Genomic DNA, 23,239 nt, shown 5'->3' on the forward strand with positions numbered 1-23,239 from the left:
CCTGGGTTCAGGCAATTCTCCTGCCTCAGCCTCCCGAGTAGCAGGGACTACAGGCACGCGCCACCATGCCCACCTAATTTTTGTATTTTTAGTAGAGACGGGGTTTCACCATGTTGACCAGGATGGTCTCGATCTGTTGACCTCGTGATCCACCCGTCTCGGCCTCCCAAAGTGCTGGGATTATAGGCGTGAGCCACCGCGCCCGGCCGGATTTCCCTCTCTTGAATCCTCTCCCACAACAATGTGGGAGCTGTCTTTCCCTCTCTACCTGTGCGGATATCCCCTTCGGATTCCCCTCCCTTGGCAACGTGTCACTTCTCTCTTTCTGTCTCTCTCTCTCAATGCCTAATAAATTGCTTTCTGCTAAACACTTTGGGTCCGATATTTACTTAAAAGGTAAGCTCACGGTGCCGCTAGAGCCCTTTCCCCCATTCTTGGAGCAAAGAGAGGCCAAGAACCTCAGGCACATCAAATCGGGGAGGAAGCTGAACCCCGTCCTGTCCCACGACCGGTTACATCATGATCGCAGCATGGCAGTACAGCCTAGGCAACAGAGCAAGACCCTTAGGACCCTTAGCCAAATGTGGTGGCCTGTGCCTGTAATCCTAGCTACTTGGGAGGCTGAGGTGGGAGGACTGCTTGAGCCCAGGAGTTCAAGGATACGGAGAGCGATGATCACCTCACTCCACTCCAGCCTGGGCGACAGGGTGAGACCTTGTCTCCAAACAAACAAACAGCAGATCCCCTTCACCCCCCAAAAAAACCAACAAGAGAAAAACAATAATTAACATATATGTGTTACATGGCTATGGGAGATACCAGAGAAGTGACTGCATCTCAGAGGTGGCTTAGTACTCTGGGTTATATAGCATCTTCAACAAAGAACAATAAATATTTAGAGAAATGACTGCAGAAAGGGAAGGGACTTTGAGTCTCTAGGGGTGGCAAACTGTAAGAAGACAAATACATGGAAAGCTCATAACGGATAAAGCTTAGTTAGAAACTTTGTTGTGTAGATTCTTCTGGTGTCCTCTCCATGGTGATCAGCTTTTGTCTTTCCTAGACTCCTTTGCAAATAGGGGGATGGCAGAGAGCTTCTTTCAGCATCTGCATCTTCCATCTTCAACTCAAACCAATCCTTATGCCAAAGTGGCATATTTTAGGGTGGCATATTCTGCTACCCTTCAACATACTCCTCTGGAAGAGGATTTAGGATTCTCAGTGAAGAACCTTGAATCTTTCTACTTGAAAATCATTGTGCTGGGTTTCTAATAGGCGGTATGATTTGAGGGGGTAAGGTTTTCTTCTAGGAAGATAGGTCCTCAGGAAATTCAGAAGCTTTAAGTAAAAGCAGAAGGGAGACAAGCTTTTTATTTTTTTCAATTTAAATTAACTGTTGGTTGCTGCATGAATCTTGGTCAGGGTTACATGACTTTCCAGAGCCTCTGCCCCTGCTATTTTTCACGTGTTGGATGAATGATTCATTTGCACACAGTATCTAATGATGCTGCTGTTTTATACAGAGTCATTTCAGCAAATGTGTGTGGTGGACTATTCACCTCTTTGTGTTTATCTGGAAATATGCATTGTTCCATTTATGCCTAAGCCACCTCAGTCTTCCTCATTAGCAAGGACTTACATATACACTATGCTGGCTTGGGATTTAATTCTTGACTGTGTTGTTTTTAATCAAATGTGAAAATCCTGGCCCTTTTCTGCTACTAGGACCCAGCTGCTTTGGAGTTGCCAGTTTGTTTCCAGGTATGGGTTTTGGATTACCTGCATCAGAATCACCTTCCTGTGCTTGTTAAAAATACCCATTCCTGGAATGCACTCCCAACCTACTGAACCACAGCTTCTGGAGTGAGGCTTAGTAATTTGCATTTTTAATAAGTTTCTCAGGTAATTCATAGTACATTAAAGTTTGAGAATCAAAGGTTTAGACTTACAGAATATTAGAGAGGGTCCCTTGGGGTTCCAACCTGTGTCCCATTGGAACAAATGCAGACTGCTTGATGCTGTTGTTAAGCCTGGGAAAGGCTGGTGGCATAATTTTTCCATTTAAATTAGGAATTAGGATACCCACGGAATCTGGGTATCCTAATTCCTAATTTAGGAATTAGGCCAGTAAGGAGAAAGCCCCATTCCTAAGGATTACCATTATGTGACACCTTGCTATTAGCAGGCCCAGGTCTATTTGTCATTACAGTTAAAGGTGAACACAATTAATTACAGACATTTCATTTTCAACTGTTAAAGTTTAATTCTCCTAATGTTATGGAACCTGAGTATTTGCATAATAATTGACAAAGAAGATCAGTATTAGTAAGCACTGTTTGTGCCTTTGACTCATGGTTTGTCACTCTAATTAGTATTTGTGTGCCAAGTGTGGAATCTCTTAACTCATTAAAATTTTTGAAATCATTCAGCCTCCACACTTAGATGTTCCAGACCATTTGGCCCACTGTTGAGGGAAAAACACGGATATCTTAACTTGGTCCAATGCTGTAATTTTATAGATGTGAAAATCAAGATGGGGGTGGGGGATGAAGTGACTCACGCAGGCATATCAGGGCTGGAACAAGTCCGTAGGTCTTGCTGCTTCTAGATCAGTGTTCTTTCCTTCTTAGGGCTGCCACTCAACAGGAGGGAAGTATACCTGTAAAATTCTCTGCTGAGTCTCACAGTTCTTGGCAGACAAAGTCTAATATTCCCATTTCTTTTTTTTCTTTTTTTTTCTTTTTTTTGAGACAGAGTTTTTCTTTTGTTGCGCAGGCTGGAGTGCAGTGGTGCAATATCGGCTCATTGCAACCTCCGCCTCTCAGGTGCAAGCGATTCTCCTGCCTCAGCCTTCTGACTAGCTGGGACTACAGGCATGCGCCACCATGCCTGGCTAATTTTGTATTTTTAGTAGAAACAGGGTTTCTCCATGTTGGTCAGGCTGGTCTCGAACTCCCAACTTCAGGTGATCCGCCTGCCTTGGCTTCCCAAAGTGCTGGGATTACATGCATAAGCCACTGTGCCCAGCCTAATACTCCCATTTCTAAAGACACATTGTTTAGTGTTCCCTTGTGAAAGCAGGAAAGTTGCACTGAATTGTGTATTCAGTTTGAGACTTGGAGAAACTGTGTCTTTCTCTCATGTCTTCTTCTACATCAGAGCCTTGTAGTACATCACTTTTGAGAGAGGTACAGTGCATGGCTGAAACAATCTAGGCTAGGGGAATGCCCTCAGTGCCTGTGAGAGCAGGTGTGTTGTAATTATTAAGTCCTGTGATAATTGTGCTACAGTTAATTAATTGGAAGACTTGTCTCTAATTTACTTTGGAGACCTCCAGGTGATTCAGTTAATGGGGTGGAGCAAGGAGGTGGGGGATGGATTTATTTTTATTTTGCGTTTCAATTTTTTCTTCTTACTCTCTCTTTACCTGATTTGCTTTGGAGGCCATCCTGTGTTTTAAAAAGGGCATAGAAGGCCAGGTGCACAGGCTCAGGCCTGTAATCCCTGCAGTTTGGGAGGCCGAGGTGGGCAGATCATGAGGTCAGGAGTTTAGGACCATCCTGGCCAAGCTGGTGAAACCCTGTCTCTCAAAAAAAAAAAAAAAAAAAAAGGCACAGATATATTTCTTTCTGTGGAATTAGGAAAAACATCTGCTGAACAGAGCAATGCTAGAGGGTTAGCTTGATTCCCTCGGAGGTTGCTGAGGAGCTGGTGAATCTTTATGTCTTCTTTTCAAATGCTCTCTGAGACTGTTGCTAAAGTAGCTTTCTATAATAGAGTGTGTGGTCAGTCCTTTTTGGGAAACATGGGTAACATAAGTCAGTTGTGAAGAGTAAGTTTGATGTCACACAATCAGGAACTTAGAACTATTTCTTGAAGGGAAAAAAACTGAAGTTAGTAGACAGTTTGAGGCTTAGTTAAGTCAATGGTTTTTGACTTGTGGAATTTGAGGAAAAACTTAAAATGTCCTTGATTGTGTGGTAGCCTCCGCTCCTTGCCTACTCAGTATTTCTGCTTTTATTATTCCTTATTTAAAGGACCCTGGTTTTGTTTAGGGCAACAGTGTGCCCAGATAAAAATGCCTTACAGACTCCTGTGCTGGTGGGGGTGACTGTGTCACCAGGTCTGACCAGTGGAAGTTTACTGGGTGGAGCTCTGAAATGCTATTCTTCCCGGTAAAAATGAAAAGCTGGGGCATGCCTTTTGCCCTTGCCCTTGACCGTTTCCCCCTTGGGCCTGGTATACAACACCTAAGGATACATTCTGCCTCGGTACAACACCTAGGGATAGAATAACTGTCTTGCAACTATGAGGACACAAACTATGTAGGAAGAATGGCAGGGAGGAAGCTGGAAGTCTAGGTCCTTGCCATAATGACTTCTTGAGCAGCTGACCAGTCCTTTTCTGGAATGTGGGCTACATGAAAAAAACAACCTTTATTAGTTAAGCCATTGTAGTTGGATTTTTGATACATAAAGTCAAATACAAAGTTGGAAAACTGCTAGTTAGGTGGTCCTTATACAAGGTGTGTTTAATCATAGTATATTCCAATGGACTGTTTAACTTATTATATAGAGTTTGACATTTTAGATATAGAGAGATGTCTCCCATGTCTCCTAGGCTTATTGTTGGAAATTACAAGACACCAATATGCAGAAACTTGCCAAATATTGGTCTACATAAGGCAGTGCCTAACAGCAATTGGGTGTTACCTGCACTGTTTGCAGCCCTTTGCTGAAGGAAGATTATGTCAAAAGTCAGAGTGGTTAGGAGCCAACAAGTTAGTGTGACCCCTTGTTTGAAGGCAGTGGGCCCAGAGGGGTTTGCCTACAACCAGCAAGTAAGCCCTCTGGGCACGACCTGATAACTGCTTCTGGGAGATATTTGGAGCTCTTTTATTTTTCCTCTTCTGGGGCAGAGCTGTTGGTCCAGTATCTCATCCATCCATAAATCTGTTACCTTACTTGACGCAGTTCCATTGAGCAGGCTTTCTTGAATATATTCATTAATCAGCACATAGCTGTATTTCTGAATAAATATTTATCATAGGAATTTTGTAATCACACAATGTTCTTTTTTCTTGCTCTGCATGTATCTTCTGGATCTTATTGTTAATTATATAAGAAAAATAGAAAATAATAGATTGCTAATTCCGTTTGCTTATGGCAAGAAAGGAAAGTAATTATACGGTGGACGTTCCAGGACCTTTAGACCTGTGAAGAAGAAAATTGTCCAAGGACCACACAGAATATAGTAGAGAGTGTTTGTTTATGTGCCATCATGATGTTTCTTAGACTTTTAGCAACTGCAGACCAGTTAGATGGTGCTTTATGTATGAGTAGACCATAATTTGAGGTAAATTTTTAAAAAGTAAAAAAATTTAATAATGAAAATCTTGTTTGATCAATGAGATAGGAGGAAACTTTGGGAGATGATGGATATATTTATGTCTTCCCTTCATGGTGGTAATGGTTTCACAAGTGCATACCCCTAATTGTTTGAATTGCATACATTAAATATATATACCTTTTTTCATCTCACTCATACCTCAATAAAGTGTTTTTTTTAAAGCATGCTTGAAAATTAAATAGTAAATGTTTCTCCTATCGGTGAAAGATATTAATTATAATTTTGAAGTAAAATATCTAATATTAAGCTACAAGATGGGTTCCTTATCTAGTGTTTTTTCCTTCTTCATTATTTTACCAAAATAGAAAATGCTTTATTTATTTATTTATTTATTTATTTGAGACAGAGTCTTGCTCTGTCACCAGGCAGGAGTGCAGTGGCACGATCTTAGCTCACTGTAACCTCTGTCTCCCAGGTTCAAGCGATTCCCCTGCCTCAGCTTCCTGAGTAGGTGGAACTACAGGCACACACCACCATGCCCAGCTAAATTTTTGTATTTTAGGAGAGACATGGTTTCACCATAGCCAGGATGGTCTCCATCTCTTGACCTCATGATCCGCCCGCCTCTGCCTCTCAAAGTGCTGGGATTACAGGCGTGAGCCACCGTATCTGGCCGAAAATACTTCTTTATAATTAGAGTCTGTCAGGAATGGCAGTAAATGTGTGATGGCTCCATCAGTTTGGGAAGTTTGTATAATTCAGATTGAAACTGTCTAGAAATGATGGCAAGATTTCCACCTGAAAATCAGAGTCAGGGCTTCATCAGATGTGAAGTCTACAAGTTTGTAAGCACATCTTCAAACTCCCTGTTCAGTCTTCTCAAGTAAGCTCTGTATTTACTCCCAGAGTTCAACATAAACATGTTTGGGTCTGGATGAGAGGATCAGAAATGTCCAGATACTAACTACATTGCTGACATTTGTCACTTGAAGCTATGGAACTGCTCCTTCCTGACATTATCTGTGTAGAACAGGAATGCTCCAGTCTCATTTGTCATTTCAAAAGTCTGCATGACTACCCTTGATGACAACCACAGTGCTTCTGGGGGAAACAATCAGTCTAATGCCCTCTGCCCATTTCTTTGCAGAACATACTGAGAAAACATGTACTCAGATCTGATTGTATTCACACTTGAAACTATTTTCTACAATACTACATTAAGATTAGGAACCATGTTGTTGCATGTCATCTGTTTTGGTGAATAAAGAAGTGGGTGTGTTGGCATAAAGGTAACACTTTTATTTGTGTCACACCTTCTTCCTTGCTGCAAATGTAGCTAGTTCTTCCATCAGCACTGATCCTAATGCACCTTCTTCCATTTGTATTATTGTTTACAAAAGAAATGTTAACTGATGAGAAGTCTCTTCTGTAGATTGGGTTCTTGGTAACATGTAGAGCGAAGAGTTTTTAAGTACTTCTCCCTCAAATATGTTCTACTGATATGCTAGTTCATGTGCTACTCTGCATATTATTGATTTCAATTAACTATAAGGCAGAATACATGCTAGTGTACATAGGTGATTGTAATTCTTCCACATTGCATGCCATTGATATGTGATGTTTGATAGAATCCTTAGTAATTTTGCTTGCATAGTCCAATTTTCCTCTGAACATGTGATTTGTTATTAACCTTGTGGCTCACTTTATTAGTTGCTTATAAACAGAATAATCTTTATTTTGGTCTCTTTCTGCCCTTAATGACAAAATGAGTCAATTTCATACCAGAAAGCATTATTTCATACATGTTTTGGAACAACAGGAAGTTTAATAGGGAGGGTGCTGTGCAAATTTTGAAATGTAATTTGAAAATATTATGAAATCTTTGACTGATTCAAGCTGCTCTTTGATAAGAGTTTGTGACAGGAACACACTGGCAAACGAAATAATTATCCAATATATTCCTTGGCAGTTGCTGAGACTTACCTTCACTTGTGAGAAATCAGCACAGTCGCATGTTCACTTTCTCTACTTGTACTAGAGTGAGATTCACTGTTTGCACTTAACACATTATTGTGAGGTCTAGGATTTTTGTTGCTGTATTCATTACTATGTTTATACTCTAATGAGCACTTTTGAACCATGCATTCATTTGTGTGAGCTGGGGATAAAACACAACACATTAGTAACAGTGAGAAATGTAAATTTTATTAACAGACGGTAGCACACAAAGATGTTAAACTATGTTAAAAGAGGCCAGCTACACCCAGTACTGCCTCTAAGACTGTGGTTAGTGTGGTGATTATTAAGAGGATAACTGGATTGTGAAAAATCCTAATCAGTTTTGCATTCAAGTGTAAGGTATATGGGAGTAAAACAATTTCTCCCTAACAGCCAAATCGCCACTGGACACTTGACCGATTGATTGTCTGAGAACTCTATACTATTAGGTCCTTTAATGACATAGTAGGTAGAAAGTCATTCCTTTTAATAGGACGTTTCTAATCGTATCCATTCATTCATCAGCATTAATCGAATGCTGAATGTATGCCAACCACTTTATTAAATGCTGGAGATATAAAGATGAATAAGATTGAGTTGCTCCCCCAGGGAGCCAGCTTATGGTCTATTGGGGAAGACAGAAATATAAACTAAGTTATAATTCATTATGCTAAGTGCAGTGCTGGAGACAGACCAGCGACAGCGCGCAGCATGGTACTTGGAGATCATAGACAGAGTGGTGGGAGCATAAATTATAAGGTCAAAGGTGAGGCTAGAGGGGTGGGCAGAAACTAGATCCACAAGGCTGAACTGGCTGGTTAGGAAGCTTGGAGTTTGTCTTCTAAGCCTCAAGGAGCCATGGAGTGGTTTTTAACAGGGCAGTGATAAGGACAAGTTTATGTTTTAGCAAGATAATTCTGTGTGCTGTGTGAAGGCTGGAGGTCATAGAGGTAAACCTAGAAGTAGGGACACTAATTAGGATGCTGTTGTGATTTCCAGCTTAGGTATAATGAGGGCTTAGGCAAGGGAATGGCAACAAGGTTAAAGAGTTTGTGACACATTCAAGAAGTAAAGGAGATAAAATTTTCAGGCCTTGGTGATTGACCAGGGGTGAAAGTTGGGTTAAGCCGGAGCCAAGGATAATTCTCAGTTCCCTATGTTGGGCTTCTGAGGGTGTGGAGGGAAAAGGGAGAGTTGGGTGGGGGGCAGGAGAGGGGGAGAGAGAGAGAGGAGAGAGACTGAGTTTAGGAGAGGGTAAAATAGGGCATATAGCAGATAAAGCATTAAGTTTGGTACAAATTGAATTTGAGGTACCTGTGAAATACCCAATTAGATCTAAGAATCTAAAAGTTTGAGGGTGTAAGTATGGAAGTCTTCGAAATGGGTGGTAGCTCAAACCATGAGAATGGATGAGTTCAGCTAATGTTGAGTGGACATTTTAACAAGCAGGCTGAAGAAAAGGAGTGCCATACAGGAGACAGCAGACAATCAAGAAATGGTCAAAGAGGTGGCTCAGAGAGCTGTGGTAGTGAAGTGCTTTGGAAGCAGAGGGAGCAGAAGATATCCAGGAGGTCTGATCAGTGGCATCAGACCCAGCAGGGAGAGACCAGACTGTGTCCCCTGGATGCAGAGGAATGCATGATGACTTTGGGAGAAAACTGTTTCAAAAGAGTGGCGGGGGTCCGTTGCAGTGGTTTTGGAAGTGAGTGGAAGATGAGAAAGTAGACAGAGAGTGAATTTCTTCGTTTGAAGCCATTGTGCCAAGAGTTTAAGATTTCCTAGCTAGAGAAGTTCTGAGTCCTGAGAAGGTTAAAGGTGTTTACTGTGTGTGTGAGTAAAGAGAAGGTGAAGTTCATTGGAGTTGATAAGTATAGGCCTTGTGGGTTTTACCATCCACATAGGACTTTGAAATTATCCTAAATAATGGCAAGGCCTGGGTGGGACAGAGGCTATGAGTCAGGTACTAAAATCTTCAGCAAATGAGAAGGAGTTACCTGGAGGCTGATAGGTTACAGAAACAAAGAGGGAATTGAAAGGGATGTAACCAGATGACAGGAGTTGAAGGAGCCAGGATTTTATATAAATACAGAAGGGCAGTGTGTTAGACGTACAAATGGGGAGTGAGGAATAGGATGACCTCATTCCCAACCCCAAGGTGGGGTGTCCAGGAGACTGCATGTCATCCATTGGGGAAGTGGGCCCTTGGGATTTGATTAAGGCCAAGGTTTGTGAAGTAGGCAGGATGTTATTCCTATCATGCAACAAGTTCTCGAGGGTCCAGTGAAAGGTTAGAGAGGAAAGAGGAGTAAGGTCAAGGAGGGGACAGTCTGAGCAGCATGAACATGAGGGTGTGAGAGTACAGTTTTGGACATATGACAGGGATGTGAAATGTGGTGGGATTAACTGGCCTAAACCCTTTAATAGACCTTTGGGATTAAGTTGCTTTAGGTTTCCCATAGGCATCTCAATATCAGCTGATGACCACTGACCTGTTCCAGGCTATGTGGCTCCTGGGATCATATTCTTCCAACATTACAGAAGGAGGTTAAGTGGGTTCCCAAGCAGCAACACACTCAATGGTCAAGGTTTTAGTACTGGACAGGGAATTAAGAAACAGGATTTTAGTCCTAGCTTTGCCTCTACCCTACTTTATGGACTTGGGCAAATCACTTAACCTTTTAAGGCCTTACTTTCCTCATTTTTAAGTGAGGGGAAGGCCCAATAGTCTCTAAAATGGTAGTTGATCTCATTTGTTCTCTAGTTTTCTTCCAACAAATGTGGTGCTTATGGTACCATTGTGGTATCATTACAGCACTCAGTAACCCTTTGGTAATCTTTACCAAGGTGTACCATCCTTCAGGCCCAGTCACATACACATACATTCAGCAATGCCTGCTTTCATCTTACCCCATCTAGGGCATTCAAGAAGGACCATGTCCTCCCTGCCTAAATACATAGGGGTTTCTTCAGTATTGGCCTTTCGGCCAGCCAACCATCCCTGTCACTCTGGTCATTTATTTTTTGTTTTAATCTCTTCTTTTGAATAATAATGAGCTCTATTATCCGAAGAGCTTTAAAGTGGTTTTATAACTAAAGTTAGGAACTCTCGTACACTGGTATGAATGTAAATTAATTAGCACAACCATATGGAAAAGGGTATATAGAGATTCTTAAAAAAATTAAAAACATAACTACCATATGATCCAGCAGTCCCACTTCTGGGCACATATCCAGAGGAAATAAAATCAGTACCTTAAAGAGATAACTGCATTCCTATGTTCATTGCAGCATTATTCACAATAGTTAAGGTGAGGAATCAGCCTGTGTCTGTCAACAGAAGAATGGATAAAGAAAATGTGATACACACACACACGAATATTATTTGGCCACAAGAAAGAAATCTTGTCATTTGCAATAGCATGGGTGATCCTGGAGGACATTATGCTAAGTGTAATAAGCCAGCCAAAAAAAGACATATGCTATATGATCTCACTTATATGTGAATCTAAAAACATTGAACTCATGGAAGCAGAGGGTAGAATGATGGCTGCCAGCAGGTGGGACAAATGGGGAGATATTGGTCAAAAGGTAAAAAGGATCAGTTGTACAGGATTAATAAGTTCTGGAGATCTGATGTATAGTGTGGTGACTATAGTTAATAATACTGTATTGTAAACTTGAAGTTTGCTAAGAGATCTTAAATGTTCTCAACACACACACACACACACACACACACACAGTCACAAAGGTAACTATAGGAGGTGATGAATATGTTAATTAGCTTGATTGTGGTAATCATAATGTACGTGTGTATCAAAACATCATGTTGTATACCTTGAATAGATACAGTTTTTATTTTCAGTTACACCTCAGCAAAGCTGGGAAAAAAGAAGTCCTCGTAGTGAAGGAAAATGTGTCTGTGTCATTCTTTTGAACATCTCTTTCAGGAAATACTGCATATGCAATGGAAAGAGCATAGAGTTGGGGCCGGATGTAGTGGCTCACCCCTGTAATCTCAGCACTGTGGGAGGCCGAGGTGGGCAGATTACTTGAGGTCAGGAGTTTGAGACCAGCCTGGCGAACGTGGTGAAACCCCATCTCTGCCCAAAATTACAAAAATTAGCTAGGTGTGGTGGCTCATGCCTGTAGTCCCAGCTACGTGGGAGGCTGAGAGAGGAGAATCACTTGAACCCAGGAGGCGACGATTACGGTGAACTGAGATCCGCCATTGTACTCCAGCCTAGGTGACAGAGCAAAGCTCTGTCTCAAAAAAAAAAAAAAAAAAAAAAAAAAGGAAGCATGGAGGAGGCCTGGGCTTAATGCATCTGTGACCTAGTTCAAAGGTGGATGCTGATTTAATACAAAGCAATAAAATATTTAGAAAAGTTTTTGTTTACATTTGATGGACCATCTTTTGTGTTTGCCTACATTTGGATGGGGCTGGGGGAGAGGAGAAACTTACTCTCCTCTTAGCTTTGCCCTCCATCTTGTTTTTATGTTTTCTGGCAACAATAACTTTGATAAAAGAGACCTTCCCAAGCCTAATGAGACAGCAAACTAAAGAATGAAAAAGGGAGGATATAAATAGCACCGAGGACCAACATGGATTTTTTAGGTGTTTTCAGAGCTGCTAGACTCAGTAATTGGGTTTTCTTATGAGACTTTTAGTTGCTTTATAAAGAAAAATAGAAGAAAATAATATTAAACAAATAAGGCAGCCAAGCTCTAGAACCAGTAAAGAAGTCTCTATTTGTGATTTGAAGAAGTAACCTTATTTTTTTCCCCTGATTCTAAGACCACTTTGAAGGAACAGAAGATACCGTAGATCACCTATTCCCCCTTTCTCTCTCCCTCTCTCTCTCTTTATCTGTAACACTGTCTGGCTCTGGAGTGCAGTGGTACAATCTCAGCTCATTGCAACCTCTACCTCTTGGGCTCAAGCCATCCTCCCACCTCGGAAGTAGCTGGGACTACAGGTGTGTGCCACCGCACTCAGGTTAAATATGTGTGTGTGTGTGTGTATATATATATACACATATATATACACACATATATATGTATATGTATATGTATAATTATATATATATGTATAATTATATACATATATAAATTGCGAGGAATATAGAATAGATTCCCAACTATCTGCACAAAATACACACCAAATAACTCAGATGATGACAGGTGGTAGTTTCTGTATGTGGAAGAAACTTCTTTGAGTTAAGCAAGATGATAAAGAGAGTATTTTAAATTTTTATCATACTTCATAGTTTTAAAACATTTTCTCATGTTATCTTATTCGCTTTTCATAGTTTTAAAACATTTTCACATATGTTATCTTATTTGTACCCATTAGGTGAGAAGGGTTGGCATTAAAATCCCATGTCCTACACGAAGAAATTACGAGTCAGCATTTGACCAAGCTCAAGGAACTGAGTGGCAAATTGGATAAGAATATGTTTACTGACTGTTGGTCCAGTGGGCTTCCTAATACTGTCTATTGTCTAGAAATAGATAGCATTGAAAAGTTCAATATTTACAAATGAGTCAACTTGCTTGTGTGTGAGAACATATGCAGTTCTCCAGGAATGCTTTAAAATGTCAGCTTAAAGACTGATATGAAAATATTGTCCATCTAGCATCGATTCTGCAAAGACAAATAATTCTCTGAAGACACCTTATCAAATAAATTATGACTACCTTTGTAGTCAAAGAAACGATAGAAATTCAAATTTGTGTTGTCATGATAATCTAAGACATTTTCAGAAACGGTTGCTTTTGCTTTTATCAGGCTCAAAAAGTGAAAAGTGAGATAGTGGCTCCCATATATAGGAATTTTGAAACTATTAACTTTGACAGGTAGAAACAAAGAAAGCCATTATACCAAACAAAAGAGAGTCAACACTGCCTGGCACCAACAGATGGCAGTATTGGTTATGTACTGGACTCCATTTTGTTAGTCTATGGTAGACTCATAATTTTTTTTTCTTTTTTTATATTACAAAGAAATATGGAACACTTCACGAATTTGCGTGTTATCCTTGCACAGGGGCCATGCTAATCTTCTCTGTATCGTTCCAATTTTGGTATATGTGCTGCCGAAGCAAGCACCATAAATTTTTTTTTTTTTTGAGACGGAGTTTCGCTCTTGTTGCCCAGACTGGAGTGCAATGGCGCGATCTCAGCTCACTGTAACTTCCGCCTCCCAGGTTCAAGTGATTCTCCTGCCTCAGCCTCCCAAGTAACTGGGATTATAGGCTTGCACCACCACGCCTAGCTAATTTTGTATTTTTAGTAGAGGTGGGGTTTCTCCATGTTGGTCAGGCTGGTCTCAAACCCCTGACCTCAGGTGATTCACCTGCCTCAGCCTTCCAAAGTGCTGGGATTACTGGTGTGAGCCACTGCACCCGGCCCGAATTGCGGTTAATTTTTAAGGGGTTTTATGACACTACTGGCCTCATGTAAGGTGTATGGAAAGTGATGCTAATAAGAAACGTTCTATTTTTCCAAGTCTTACTGACTTTTAAGAAAGTAAAGATGTTAAAAGGTGAAGCAACAATGATGACTTCCCTAAGTATACAAGAGAAGAATCACTTGACACCTGAATGCTTCTGAATGACAAACTGCAGACCATGTAACACATGTAAACTACTGTCCCAATGCAGCTAACAATACATAGCAAGATGAAAGAAATGTGATTGAGGAGATGGAAGAACTTTGGAATTTGTTACTCCATAAAGCTCTGTCAATATAAAAAAAGCATGCCAATTAGGATAATATTAATTTAGGAGAAGGTTTGGTATGGTGAAAATGGATGATATCACAGGCTTTATGACTGTTCAAATCAGCAGATCATCCATGTGAGTTGTCATTGGTAAACATCTGACATAACCCCTGAGGGGTTGTCAACTCTTGTGGAGTCACTATTGAGGGTGTTGTTACTTACCACACTACAGGTCAATTTTGGGAAAAGATGTGCAAATCTAAGGAAGATCAATGAAAAGAAGAGGAAAATGACTGGTGTTGAAGCTCTCAAGTGTCACCCACCTATTTGGTGGAAACTCATATAGAGACTACAGACTTAAAATAAGTCACTTGAGACTTACAGGCAGCTTCTTGATACCTAACCTTTATATAATAAATTTTGAGTTCTTCATGATGTTAGGTTTTGGGGAAAGCATAGCTAGTTGATTTCATAGATTTCCTTTTTGCACAGCAGTTTTGATACCTGCCCTTGAAAATATTTAATCAGAAACACTTAACGGGCAGATTTTTATCAGTTCGAATTTCACCATCTGACTTTGTGCTTCTCTGCTTGGTAATAAAGATGTAGTTAATGAATAGAAAGGCCAAAAGGGGACAAGAATATAATAAGATGAAAAGTAGATGACCCGTTGGCAATCATGGAGGCTGGCTTGTGGTGATGGTGAAGGTGCAGGGTGCCCATAGGTAGGTGTCAGTGCCTCCCACTTGGTTGGTCTACTAGGAAGCTACTTCAGCTTCTATTGAATATATATTAATAAGAAAAACTAGCCCCTAGCTGGTTAAATTCTCATAGAATGAGGTGCTAGTGTATGAGCTGAGGTCACCCATGAAATTCACAAATTTAGTAGCTTTTCATTTGCTGCAGCCAGTGATGGAATTTTCAGTTCTGTGCTGTCATCTTGGCCTGTGATGTTCCCACCTGCACACAGCTCGGCAAGAAATCTTTCAGTTATATTTGATTTCTCTCTCTTCCTCTTCTTCATTCCCAAATTGATTCTGCTCCTGAAATGTTTCCCATTATCACCTGCCTCTGCTCTAGTTCAGACCTTGTTACTTGAGAAACAGTGTAGTAAAAATTTGGGCTTTGGATTCAAACTTAATTTAAGAACCTGTTCCTTCTACCCACTAGCTTTATGACTTTGTGAGAGCTGCTTAACTTTTCAAAGCCTCTGTTTTCTTAGGCAGAAAATGAGGTTAATCATAGTACCTGCTTTGTGAGGTTGTCTTGAAGATCAAATAAGACAATACAATTATAGTGATTAGTGTTTAATACCTGTTAGCTGGCTGGGCATGGTAACTCATGCCTGTAATCCCAGCACTTTGGGAGGCCGAGGCAGGTGGATCACGAGGTCAGGAGATCAAGACCATCCTGGCTAACTCAGTGAAACCCTGTCTCTACTAAAAATACAAAAAATTAGCCTGGCGTAGTGGCATGTGCCTGTAGTCCCAGCTACTCGGGAGGCTGAGGCAGGAGAATCAACTTGTACCCGGGAGGCAGAGGTTGGAATGAGCCTAGATTGCACCACTGCCCTCTAGCCTGGGTGACAGAGTGAGACTTTGTCTCAAAAAAAACAAAAAACAAACAAACAAAAAAACATGTTAGCTATCAGGATGTGTATTATTCTAATGGACTCTTCACTGTTTTTCATTTCTCTGATCTTTAGCTTCTACAAGTGGTTTCTCCTACTGCTACCAAAGGTATTTTCTTAAATCACTGTTTGTATTCTATTACTCTCATGATTTTATACACACACACACACACACACACAGACACACACACACACACACACACATGGATTTTGGATATTTGTCCCCACCATGGGGGCAGATCCCTCATGGGTTGGTGCTAGCTTTGCAATAAATGAGTGAGTCCTTACGATATCTGGTCATTTAAAGGTATGTGTGGCACCTCCCTCCCGACTCTCTCTTGCTTCTGCTTTCATCATGTGATGTGCCTGCATCCCCAGCAGATGCTGACATTATGCTTCCTGTTCAGCCTGCAGAACTGTGAGCCAATTAAACCTCTTTTCTTGTAAATTACCCAGTCTAAGATATTTCTTTACAGCACTGCAAGAATGCCTTAATACACATACAGTAGCAGCAGCAACAACAACACAATGAAATCCTTTCCTGGTATCTCATTACCCATAGGATAAAGTTGGTCTATTTTGATCTCTTACAATTGGGTCCCATCCTGCAAGGGCTGTCCTGTTGTGTCCAGCCTCATGTCCTGTTGTATCCAGTTGTCAGCCTGTACTCCTCCTTGACATACTCCCTCTGTGCACACATCGTGTATGTTTAGCTTTCTCTCTACCTTTGACTTCATGCTGCTTCAGTTTGGAATGGACATCCCAAATGCTCTCACCTATTCATTCTTCAAGGCCCACCATGTCAGACTTCATACCTCTTCTTTTCTCCTACAATGTTGTTTGTATTTCTGTTATACAACTTCTTTCTTCCTGCCTTAAAAGAGTTAAAAGAGTTACTGAGTTATTTTCATGCTACTGCCACAAGCATATTTTAACTTTGGGAATGTAAGGAAGTTGTTTTAGAAATCATCTTTGTATTGTCTATAGAGCCTAACTCAGTGGGTTGCATATTTGTAAGTGCTTAGAAAATAAATGCTGAATTGGATAAAATTGGCCTCATTACCCTTTTCCGATTAAAAACCAATCTAATTTGCTATTTCAGAATTTATTTATGAATGTCTTTCCATGTTAGCTTTCAGTAGGGATCAGTACATAGCATGGTATTGACATTAGATGAATGTATGTGCTTTGAATTAAAATCCTGATTGGTTAGATTCCCAGGCAGGTTGACTTTTTTGATTGCTAGGAAATCAAGTAATAGAAAGATATCACTCCATCAATCATTGGTCACCTGCATGGATGGAAATGTTTGCGCAGATACTCTTGAGATGAAGAGTGAGGACTTAGTTCATTGAGGGAAGCTTGGAAAAGGATTTTGAAGCCTTTAGCCATAGAGCGGTGAGAAACTACAGCAGAGTGTTAGGAAAGGGGCCATGAGGATGAGGTCAAGGTGATAATCAAGGAAGGCAACTTTAGCATGTGGTGAGCCCTGTCTGTTGTGTATTAGTTCTGTTAAAGGCAGTGAATCTTGCCCTGAGGAAGGGAGGAAGTACTATATTTCTACAGAAATACTTTGCAAGGAAATGTACTCCTACATCTTCACTCTCTACCTTCCCCTGTGTGATAAGAGATGGAAGGATATTAACAAAGAAAGATTTATTAGTCCCTACTTTTTCTTTATGGAACTTTCTTACTCTTTGATATCATGTCAGATTAGGACCTCAAAAGATTGTATTTTGCTTCATTAGACTCCCAGTTTGGTGTTCTTCATCTTTTTTTGGCCTCTCGTATGTTGAGGATATGATGCAAGTTATGAACCCATTCCTTAGTTAAATGCAGATGTACTCTAAAATTTTCATATAATTTCAGATAGTTTATTGACCCTCCCAAAGTCTGTCATTGTAATTCCCTATTCAAATTCTGTGCTTGCCAACTGTATTAGTTTTCTATTTTGCTTAACACTTAGTGACTTAAAACAACACAAATTTATTATCTCAGTTTCTTTGATCCAGGATTCTGTCATGGGTAAGCTGGGTCCTCTGCTCCAGGTCTCACCAGGCTGAAGTGAAGGTGTCACTGGGGGCTGTGATCTCATCTGAGGCTATCTTAGCTGAGGTCCTCTTCCAAGCCCATTGAAGTTGTTGGCAGAATTCGTTTTCTTGCAGTTCTAGAATGGGGTCCTCATTTTCTTGCTGGCTAGTACCTGGGACTCTAAGCACCTAGAAACCCTTCCTCAGTTCATAGTGACAGGGCCCTCTTACAGTATGGCACCTCACTTCAAAGTCAGCAGGAGAATCTCAGTCAGTGGGCTCTGACAAGAGTTTCACATGTTATGCAGTGCGATCAAGAGAGTGACATACCATCATATTCGCAGGCCTCACCCATCCTCAAGGGGAGAGGATTATCCAGAGTATGTAGACCAGGAGTTGGGAATCTGGATGGTCAATTTAGCATTATTCCTCCCACACCAGCTCTCCATTTTGTTAGTTTTCTGGTGTTAGTGTTATGACACACTGATAAGTAGAGATAGGTTGTAAGAGATCACAAATCATATGTTATCAATAAAGTACTAGAATTGATTGTTTTCTTCCAATAGGAGGAGATTCATGGTTATCCTTTAAGCGAGGTCATTCCCTTTTGCTGCTCTCTTGAAGGGAATAGAAATGGATGGAGTTGCTGTGGCCCCTCTGTAGTAGGCCCCCAAGATAACCATGTTCTAATTCCTGGAACCTGTAGCTATTACATTATATGGCAAAAGGGATCTTGCAGATGTGATCAAATAAAGGATCTTGAGATGGGGAGATTTTCCTGGATTATCTGGGTGGGCCTTAAATGTTATCAAAAATTTTCTTGTGAGAGTGAGCTACAGGGAGATTTGACTACATACAGAAGGAGGAGCTGAGACGGTGGAGGCCAGAGGTTGGAATGACACGAGGAAGGGATCATGAGCAGCCTTCAGAAGCAGAACAGCTAGGAAGCAGATTCTCCCCTAGAGCTGCCAAAGGAACTGGCTCTGCTGATGAGTTTAACTCAATGAAACTCATTGATTTTAACTCAATGAAACCAATTTTGGACTTCTGGCCTCCAGAACTGTAAGAGAATAAATGAGCATTGTGCATTGTTTTAAGCCACGAAATTTGTGGTAACTTGTTTCTTAGCAGTCCTAAGAAATGAATATACCTCTTAAAAACTGTTTATGCTTCTAGATATACTAATGGAACACCATTATCCCACATCTATGATGTCTATGTTTAAAAAAATATATTGCACAAGGACTGGCAAGCTGATGGTTACTAAGATTTGGGGATAAAGTTGGAAGAGATCAAACAAGATGGGGAATATTTCTAAGGATCAAATGTGATTGGGATAAAGGATTAATATTATGCTATTGCAGAGAGGCAGTAGACCTTTGAACAAGAGTTCAAAATGAATAATAAAATAATCAAAAATAATTGAAAGAAACAATAAAAGAATGAAGGGATTAAAATGGGAACAAAAAATGAGGAAATGAAGATGAGGAGAAGAGAGAAGAAAAATAATAAGGAATGGAGAAGGACAGTTTCGCCACATATCTGTGCTTCATAAATAGCTTGTGACACGTGGCTCCTGTCTGGGAGGATTGATGGCTCAGGGCTGCACCTCTGGGAACTGAGACACCTGCCTGAGGTCGGCATCGTGACAAAGCTGTTTCTTCTCCACAGCTTGGCGGCATGTCGTGAGCAGCTTGCCGCTGCCTCTTGTGGCTTCAACTGCTATGTCTGGGACTCCAGATCCAAGAATCTCTGCCTTACTTTAAAATAATTTGATGGAGGAAAAGATACAGAGTACTTTTATTTCACCAAACCTAACTATTTTCTAAAATACCCTTGATAGAGTCCTTTTTAAAGTAAAATGATGGACCCTAAAATAGCAAAAAAGCTCACCACAGAGTTCTTTTTTTTCTAAAAAATAAACAGCTGCGGGGATGAAGGACAGTACTGCCACTTGAACAGAATGCAGAGGGGAGTGTATAAACAGTGCTTTTGGAGACTTCGATATCTCAGAAAGTGTTCCGTAGGACTAAGTACTTATTTGGGGGAATTATTATTATTATTATTATTTTTTGAGACAGAGTTTCGCTCTTGTTGCCCAGGCTGTATTTAGAGGAATTCTTACTTCACTAGCAAGCCTATTTCCCATTTCTGGTGACCTCAGACTCTTTCATGAAGCCAGACCTGTTACCTTACTGGACAGGTCGTTCAGGTGAATTTCAAGTATTTGCAGAGGCCAGACCCTGGCCTGGCTCTTGCCCCTTCGTATGGACATAACACTGTCCAGGCAGCCCCTGCACAAGGACTGGCAAGCTTATAGTTACTAAGATTTTGATCTATGCCCCACATTTCGCTACAACCATTGGGTTAGTGGGCTAACGTTAGAACTAATTAAAAATGTCGGTCTTAAATAAAGCCTTTATCCTGAGCGCTCCTAAAAGTCAGTAAAAAAACCCACAACAAGACTGTTGGAAAAGTAGTTTTAAAAGCGACTGTATGCATAGAGCATTGTTCTGTCTTTGAGTGACCTCTTTGACTGACCTAGATTCCACGGTTAGCCATGTGCCAGTTCCAGGGAAGACGTGTGCAAGTTGCTAATTCCTGCTTTGTATCTCATTTGTACATCTTACTAAAATTAGAAGATCCCCCTTCTGCCCTGCCTTCATTTAGAAGCTCTCTGATATTCACAGTCAGTGTGGGGGCCCTGCTTGTTTGTTCTTAGGCTGGCTTGTGGACTGTCTGTTGAGAAAAATCACTCTGCAGCCTGTATTCTGATCACATCACCCATCACATTGCTTCTGACCATCAGTCACATTTGTCAAAAAAAAAGTGGCAACTGGCTGGGCGTGGTGCTCACTCCTGTAATCCCAGCACTTTGGGAGGCCGAGGTGGGCAGATCACGAGGTCAAGAGATTGAGACCACCCTGGCCAACATGGTGAAACCCCGTCTCTACTAAAAATACAAAAATTAGCCAGGCGTGGTGGCACGCACCTGTAGTCCCAGCTACTCGGGAGGCTGAGGCAGAAGGATCACTTGAACCCGGGAGGCTGGGGTTGCAGTGAGCCGAGATCGCGCCACTGTGCTCCAGCCTGGCAACATAGCAAGACTCCATCTCAGAAAAAAATAAAGTGGCAAATACTCCAAGAGCCTGGAGAAACTCATTGGTGGGTGGCTGTCTGTGATCCCACACTTTTGTTCTGCTGCTAGCTTCCTGCTCCTGCTTTTTCCTTGCACCAGTGTAAAACTCAATTCATTCATTCCTGGTGCCCTTTGCACTTAGCTATCTCATACTGATGGTAGAAGGTCCTTCCAGCCCCATCCCAGTTCTCTACTTTATTGTCTCAATGGGTAGCATCATGGCTTAGGCTTTGGTTGGATCAGGTAATAATATAAAGAATGGAAGAGACTTCAAAGCTCATGTTAAATCTTTCCCTTGAGCCACCCAAACTGTCTCCTATTCCAAAGTACTTGAGCACAGATGCTGTAGTTCACATCACTCATCATAGACAGTCCTGAGCAGTCTAGATAGTGGTGGGGATGTTCTGGGCCCCATTCTGCCTTAGCCTTGTGTCCACTCCTCACTTCACTCTTTTCTTCTTTTCTCTCCTGTCAGTTTGACCTCATAAATATGCCTCCAGGATCTGCCCTTTCTCCACTGTTTGCTCACCTCTCGTGGAGAGGTACTAACTAGATTTCTGTCCCTCTTGTGTCTTGCTCTTCCAGTCATTCTAAAGTCCTCCTCACCCCATATCTGCTGATTTCACATAGCTGCCTAAAATCCTCCCTTGGCCCTGAGTAGTCTCCAGGGTGAGATTCAAACCCTGGGTCCTCTGAGGTGTTTCCCAGCTGGCTTGCCCCTCACCTCCCCTCCTGTCAGACATGACTTTGGCATTTCCTGGCCAGCTGTGCATTTCCAGATGTCCCTGTCTGTGTGTCTGCTGTCTCCTCTCCTCTCCTTCTCTGACTAACTCATTCTCATCCTTCACATTTGGAATCTGAGCCCCAGCATGAGTACAGTACCCCCTTTCTGTGGTCCCATTGCACCCTCTAGCAGAATCCTTAAACCCGACAGCATGGTGGTGGTAGAGTCAGTTGGCCTTGGCTCCACTAGACATGCAGCCCATGTATTATGGGACTGCTGGTCATCAGCCAGCATGAACACCTGTAAATTCATTCTACACTTTATAGCTTCATCTCAGGACATCACCTGCCACCTTCCTCTCTACTCTCAGAGTAAGAACCATCTTCCTAAAATTAATCTTTCACTTGGATTCTGGACTCCTCATGACTCTGTTCCATGTGTTGATTATACCTTGTATTAATTCTTTTTCTCCTCTCTGGGCACCTGCCCACACCTCAGATTTCTATCATTTCCTTCTCTGTGTCCCTTGCCTGATCCTGCTGCTCCCTTCTGTTCCCTTGGTTTAAGAACACAGGTACCAGTACTCACTCCACCCTGCTCCCGCTTTCTATGCTTTACAATCTGACTTCTGGACTGTCCACCTTCCTCGTATGTTTCAGTGATTTATTTCTTTGCACATTAATGGTATTATTTAAAATAGTACATTTAAAAAATCCAACTTTTATTTTAGATTCAGGGATACACGTGCAGGTTTGTTACATAGGTGTTTGGCATGATGCTTACTTTTTTTTTTTTTTTTTTTTTGAGACGGAGTTTTGCTCTGTTACCCAGGCTGGAGTGCAGTGGTGCAATCTCAGCTCACTGCAACCTCTGCCTCCCAGGTTCAAGCAATTCTTCTGCCTCAGCCTCCCAAGTAGCTGCGACTACAGGCGTGTGCCACCATGCCCAGCTAATTTTTGTACTTTTAGTAGAGACGGGGTTTCACCATGTTGGCCAGGGTGGTCTCAATCTTTTGACCTTGTGATCTACCCACCTCAGCCTCCCAAAGTACTGGAATTATAGGTGTGAGCCACTGTGCCTGGCCCCGATGCTTACATTGCTAATTTGAGACACAATTACATTTACTTGTTTCTGTTTTGTTCAATCATAGAGTTTGTTTTTCCTCATTTTAATGTTATTTATTAAATATGTTAAACATTTAGCTTGTTCAAAATGGAGAAGTATATTAAGAGGGGTAATTAGAAAAACCCACCCTGTCCTTTCCATAGCATACGCCCCACCCCTTATAGATATCCATTTTCTATACATTTTTCATTTATCTTTCTGGTATTTCTTTTGCAAAATTAAACAAATATATGTAGCATATACATTCTTATTTTCCACCCTTATGCAAAAAGTAGCATACCATATATTCTTTTCTACACTTTTCTTTTTCACTTAACGATAATATATCTTGGAAAAATCCTTTCATATCTACTCAGAGATTTGCTTATCCCTTTTTATGGTTCATAGAACTCTATTGTGTGTACATAATTTATTTAACTGGTTCCCTTCTTGGTGGACATCTGTTTTGTTTCCAGTCTTTCATAACTACAACTAATGCTACAATGAATAACTATTTCATATATTGTTTTTTATTTGTGAAAGT

The 23,239-nt window shown here is 41.1% G+C and overlaps 1 protein-coding gene and 1 non-coding gene across 2 annotated transcripts in view; one reads left to right on the plus strand and one right to left on the minus strand.

Annotated features, from left to right (window-relative positions):
- GPR176 (G protein-coupled receptor 176) overlaps nt 1-23,239 on the plus strand; it is a 116,979-nt gene that overhangs the window by 36,028 nt on the left and 57,712 nt on the right. The gene's annotated exons all lie outside the window — the stretch shown is intronic.
- On the minus strand, nt 13,349-13,455 carry LOC116538819. Its single transcript, XR_004263792.1, has one exon. It is a non-coding gene; the product is annotated as a U6 spliceosomal RNA (small nuclear RNA).

The sequence above is a fragment of the Sapajus apella genome, unplaced genomic scaffold (genome assembly GCF_009761245.1).
Source record: "Sapajus apella isolate SASKATOON/1434 unplaced genomic scaffold, GSC_monkey_1.0 scaffold122, whole genome shotgun sequence".
Taxonomy (NCBI): domain Eukaryota; kingdom Metazoa; phylum Chordata; class Mammalia; order Primates; family Cebidae; genus Sapajus; species Sapajus apella.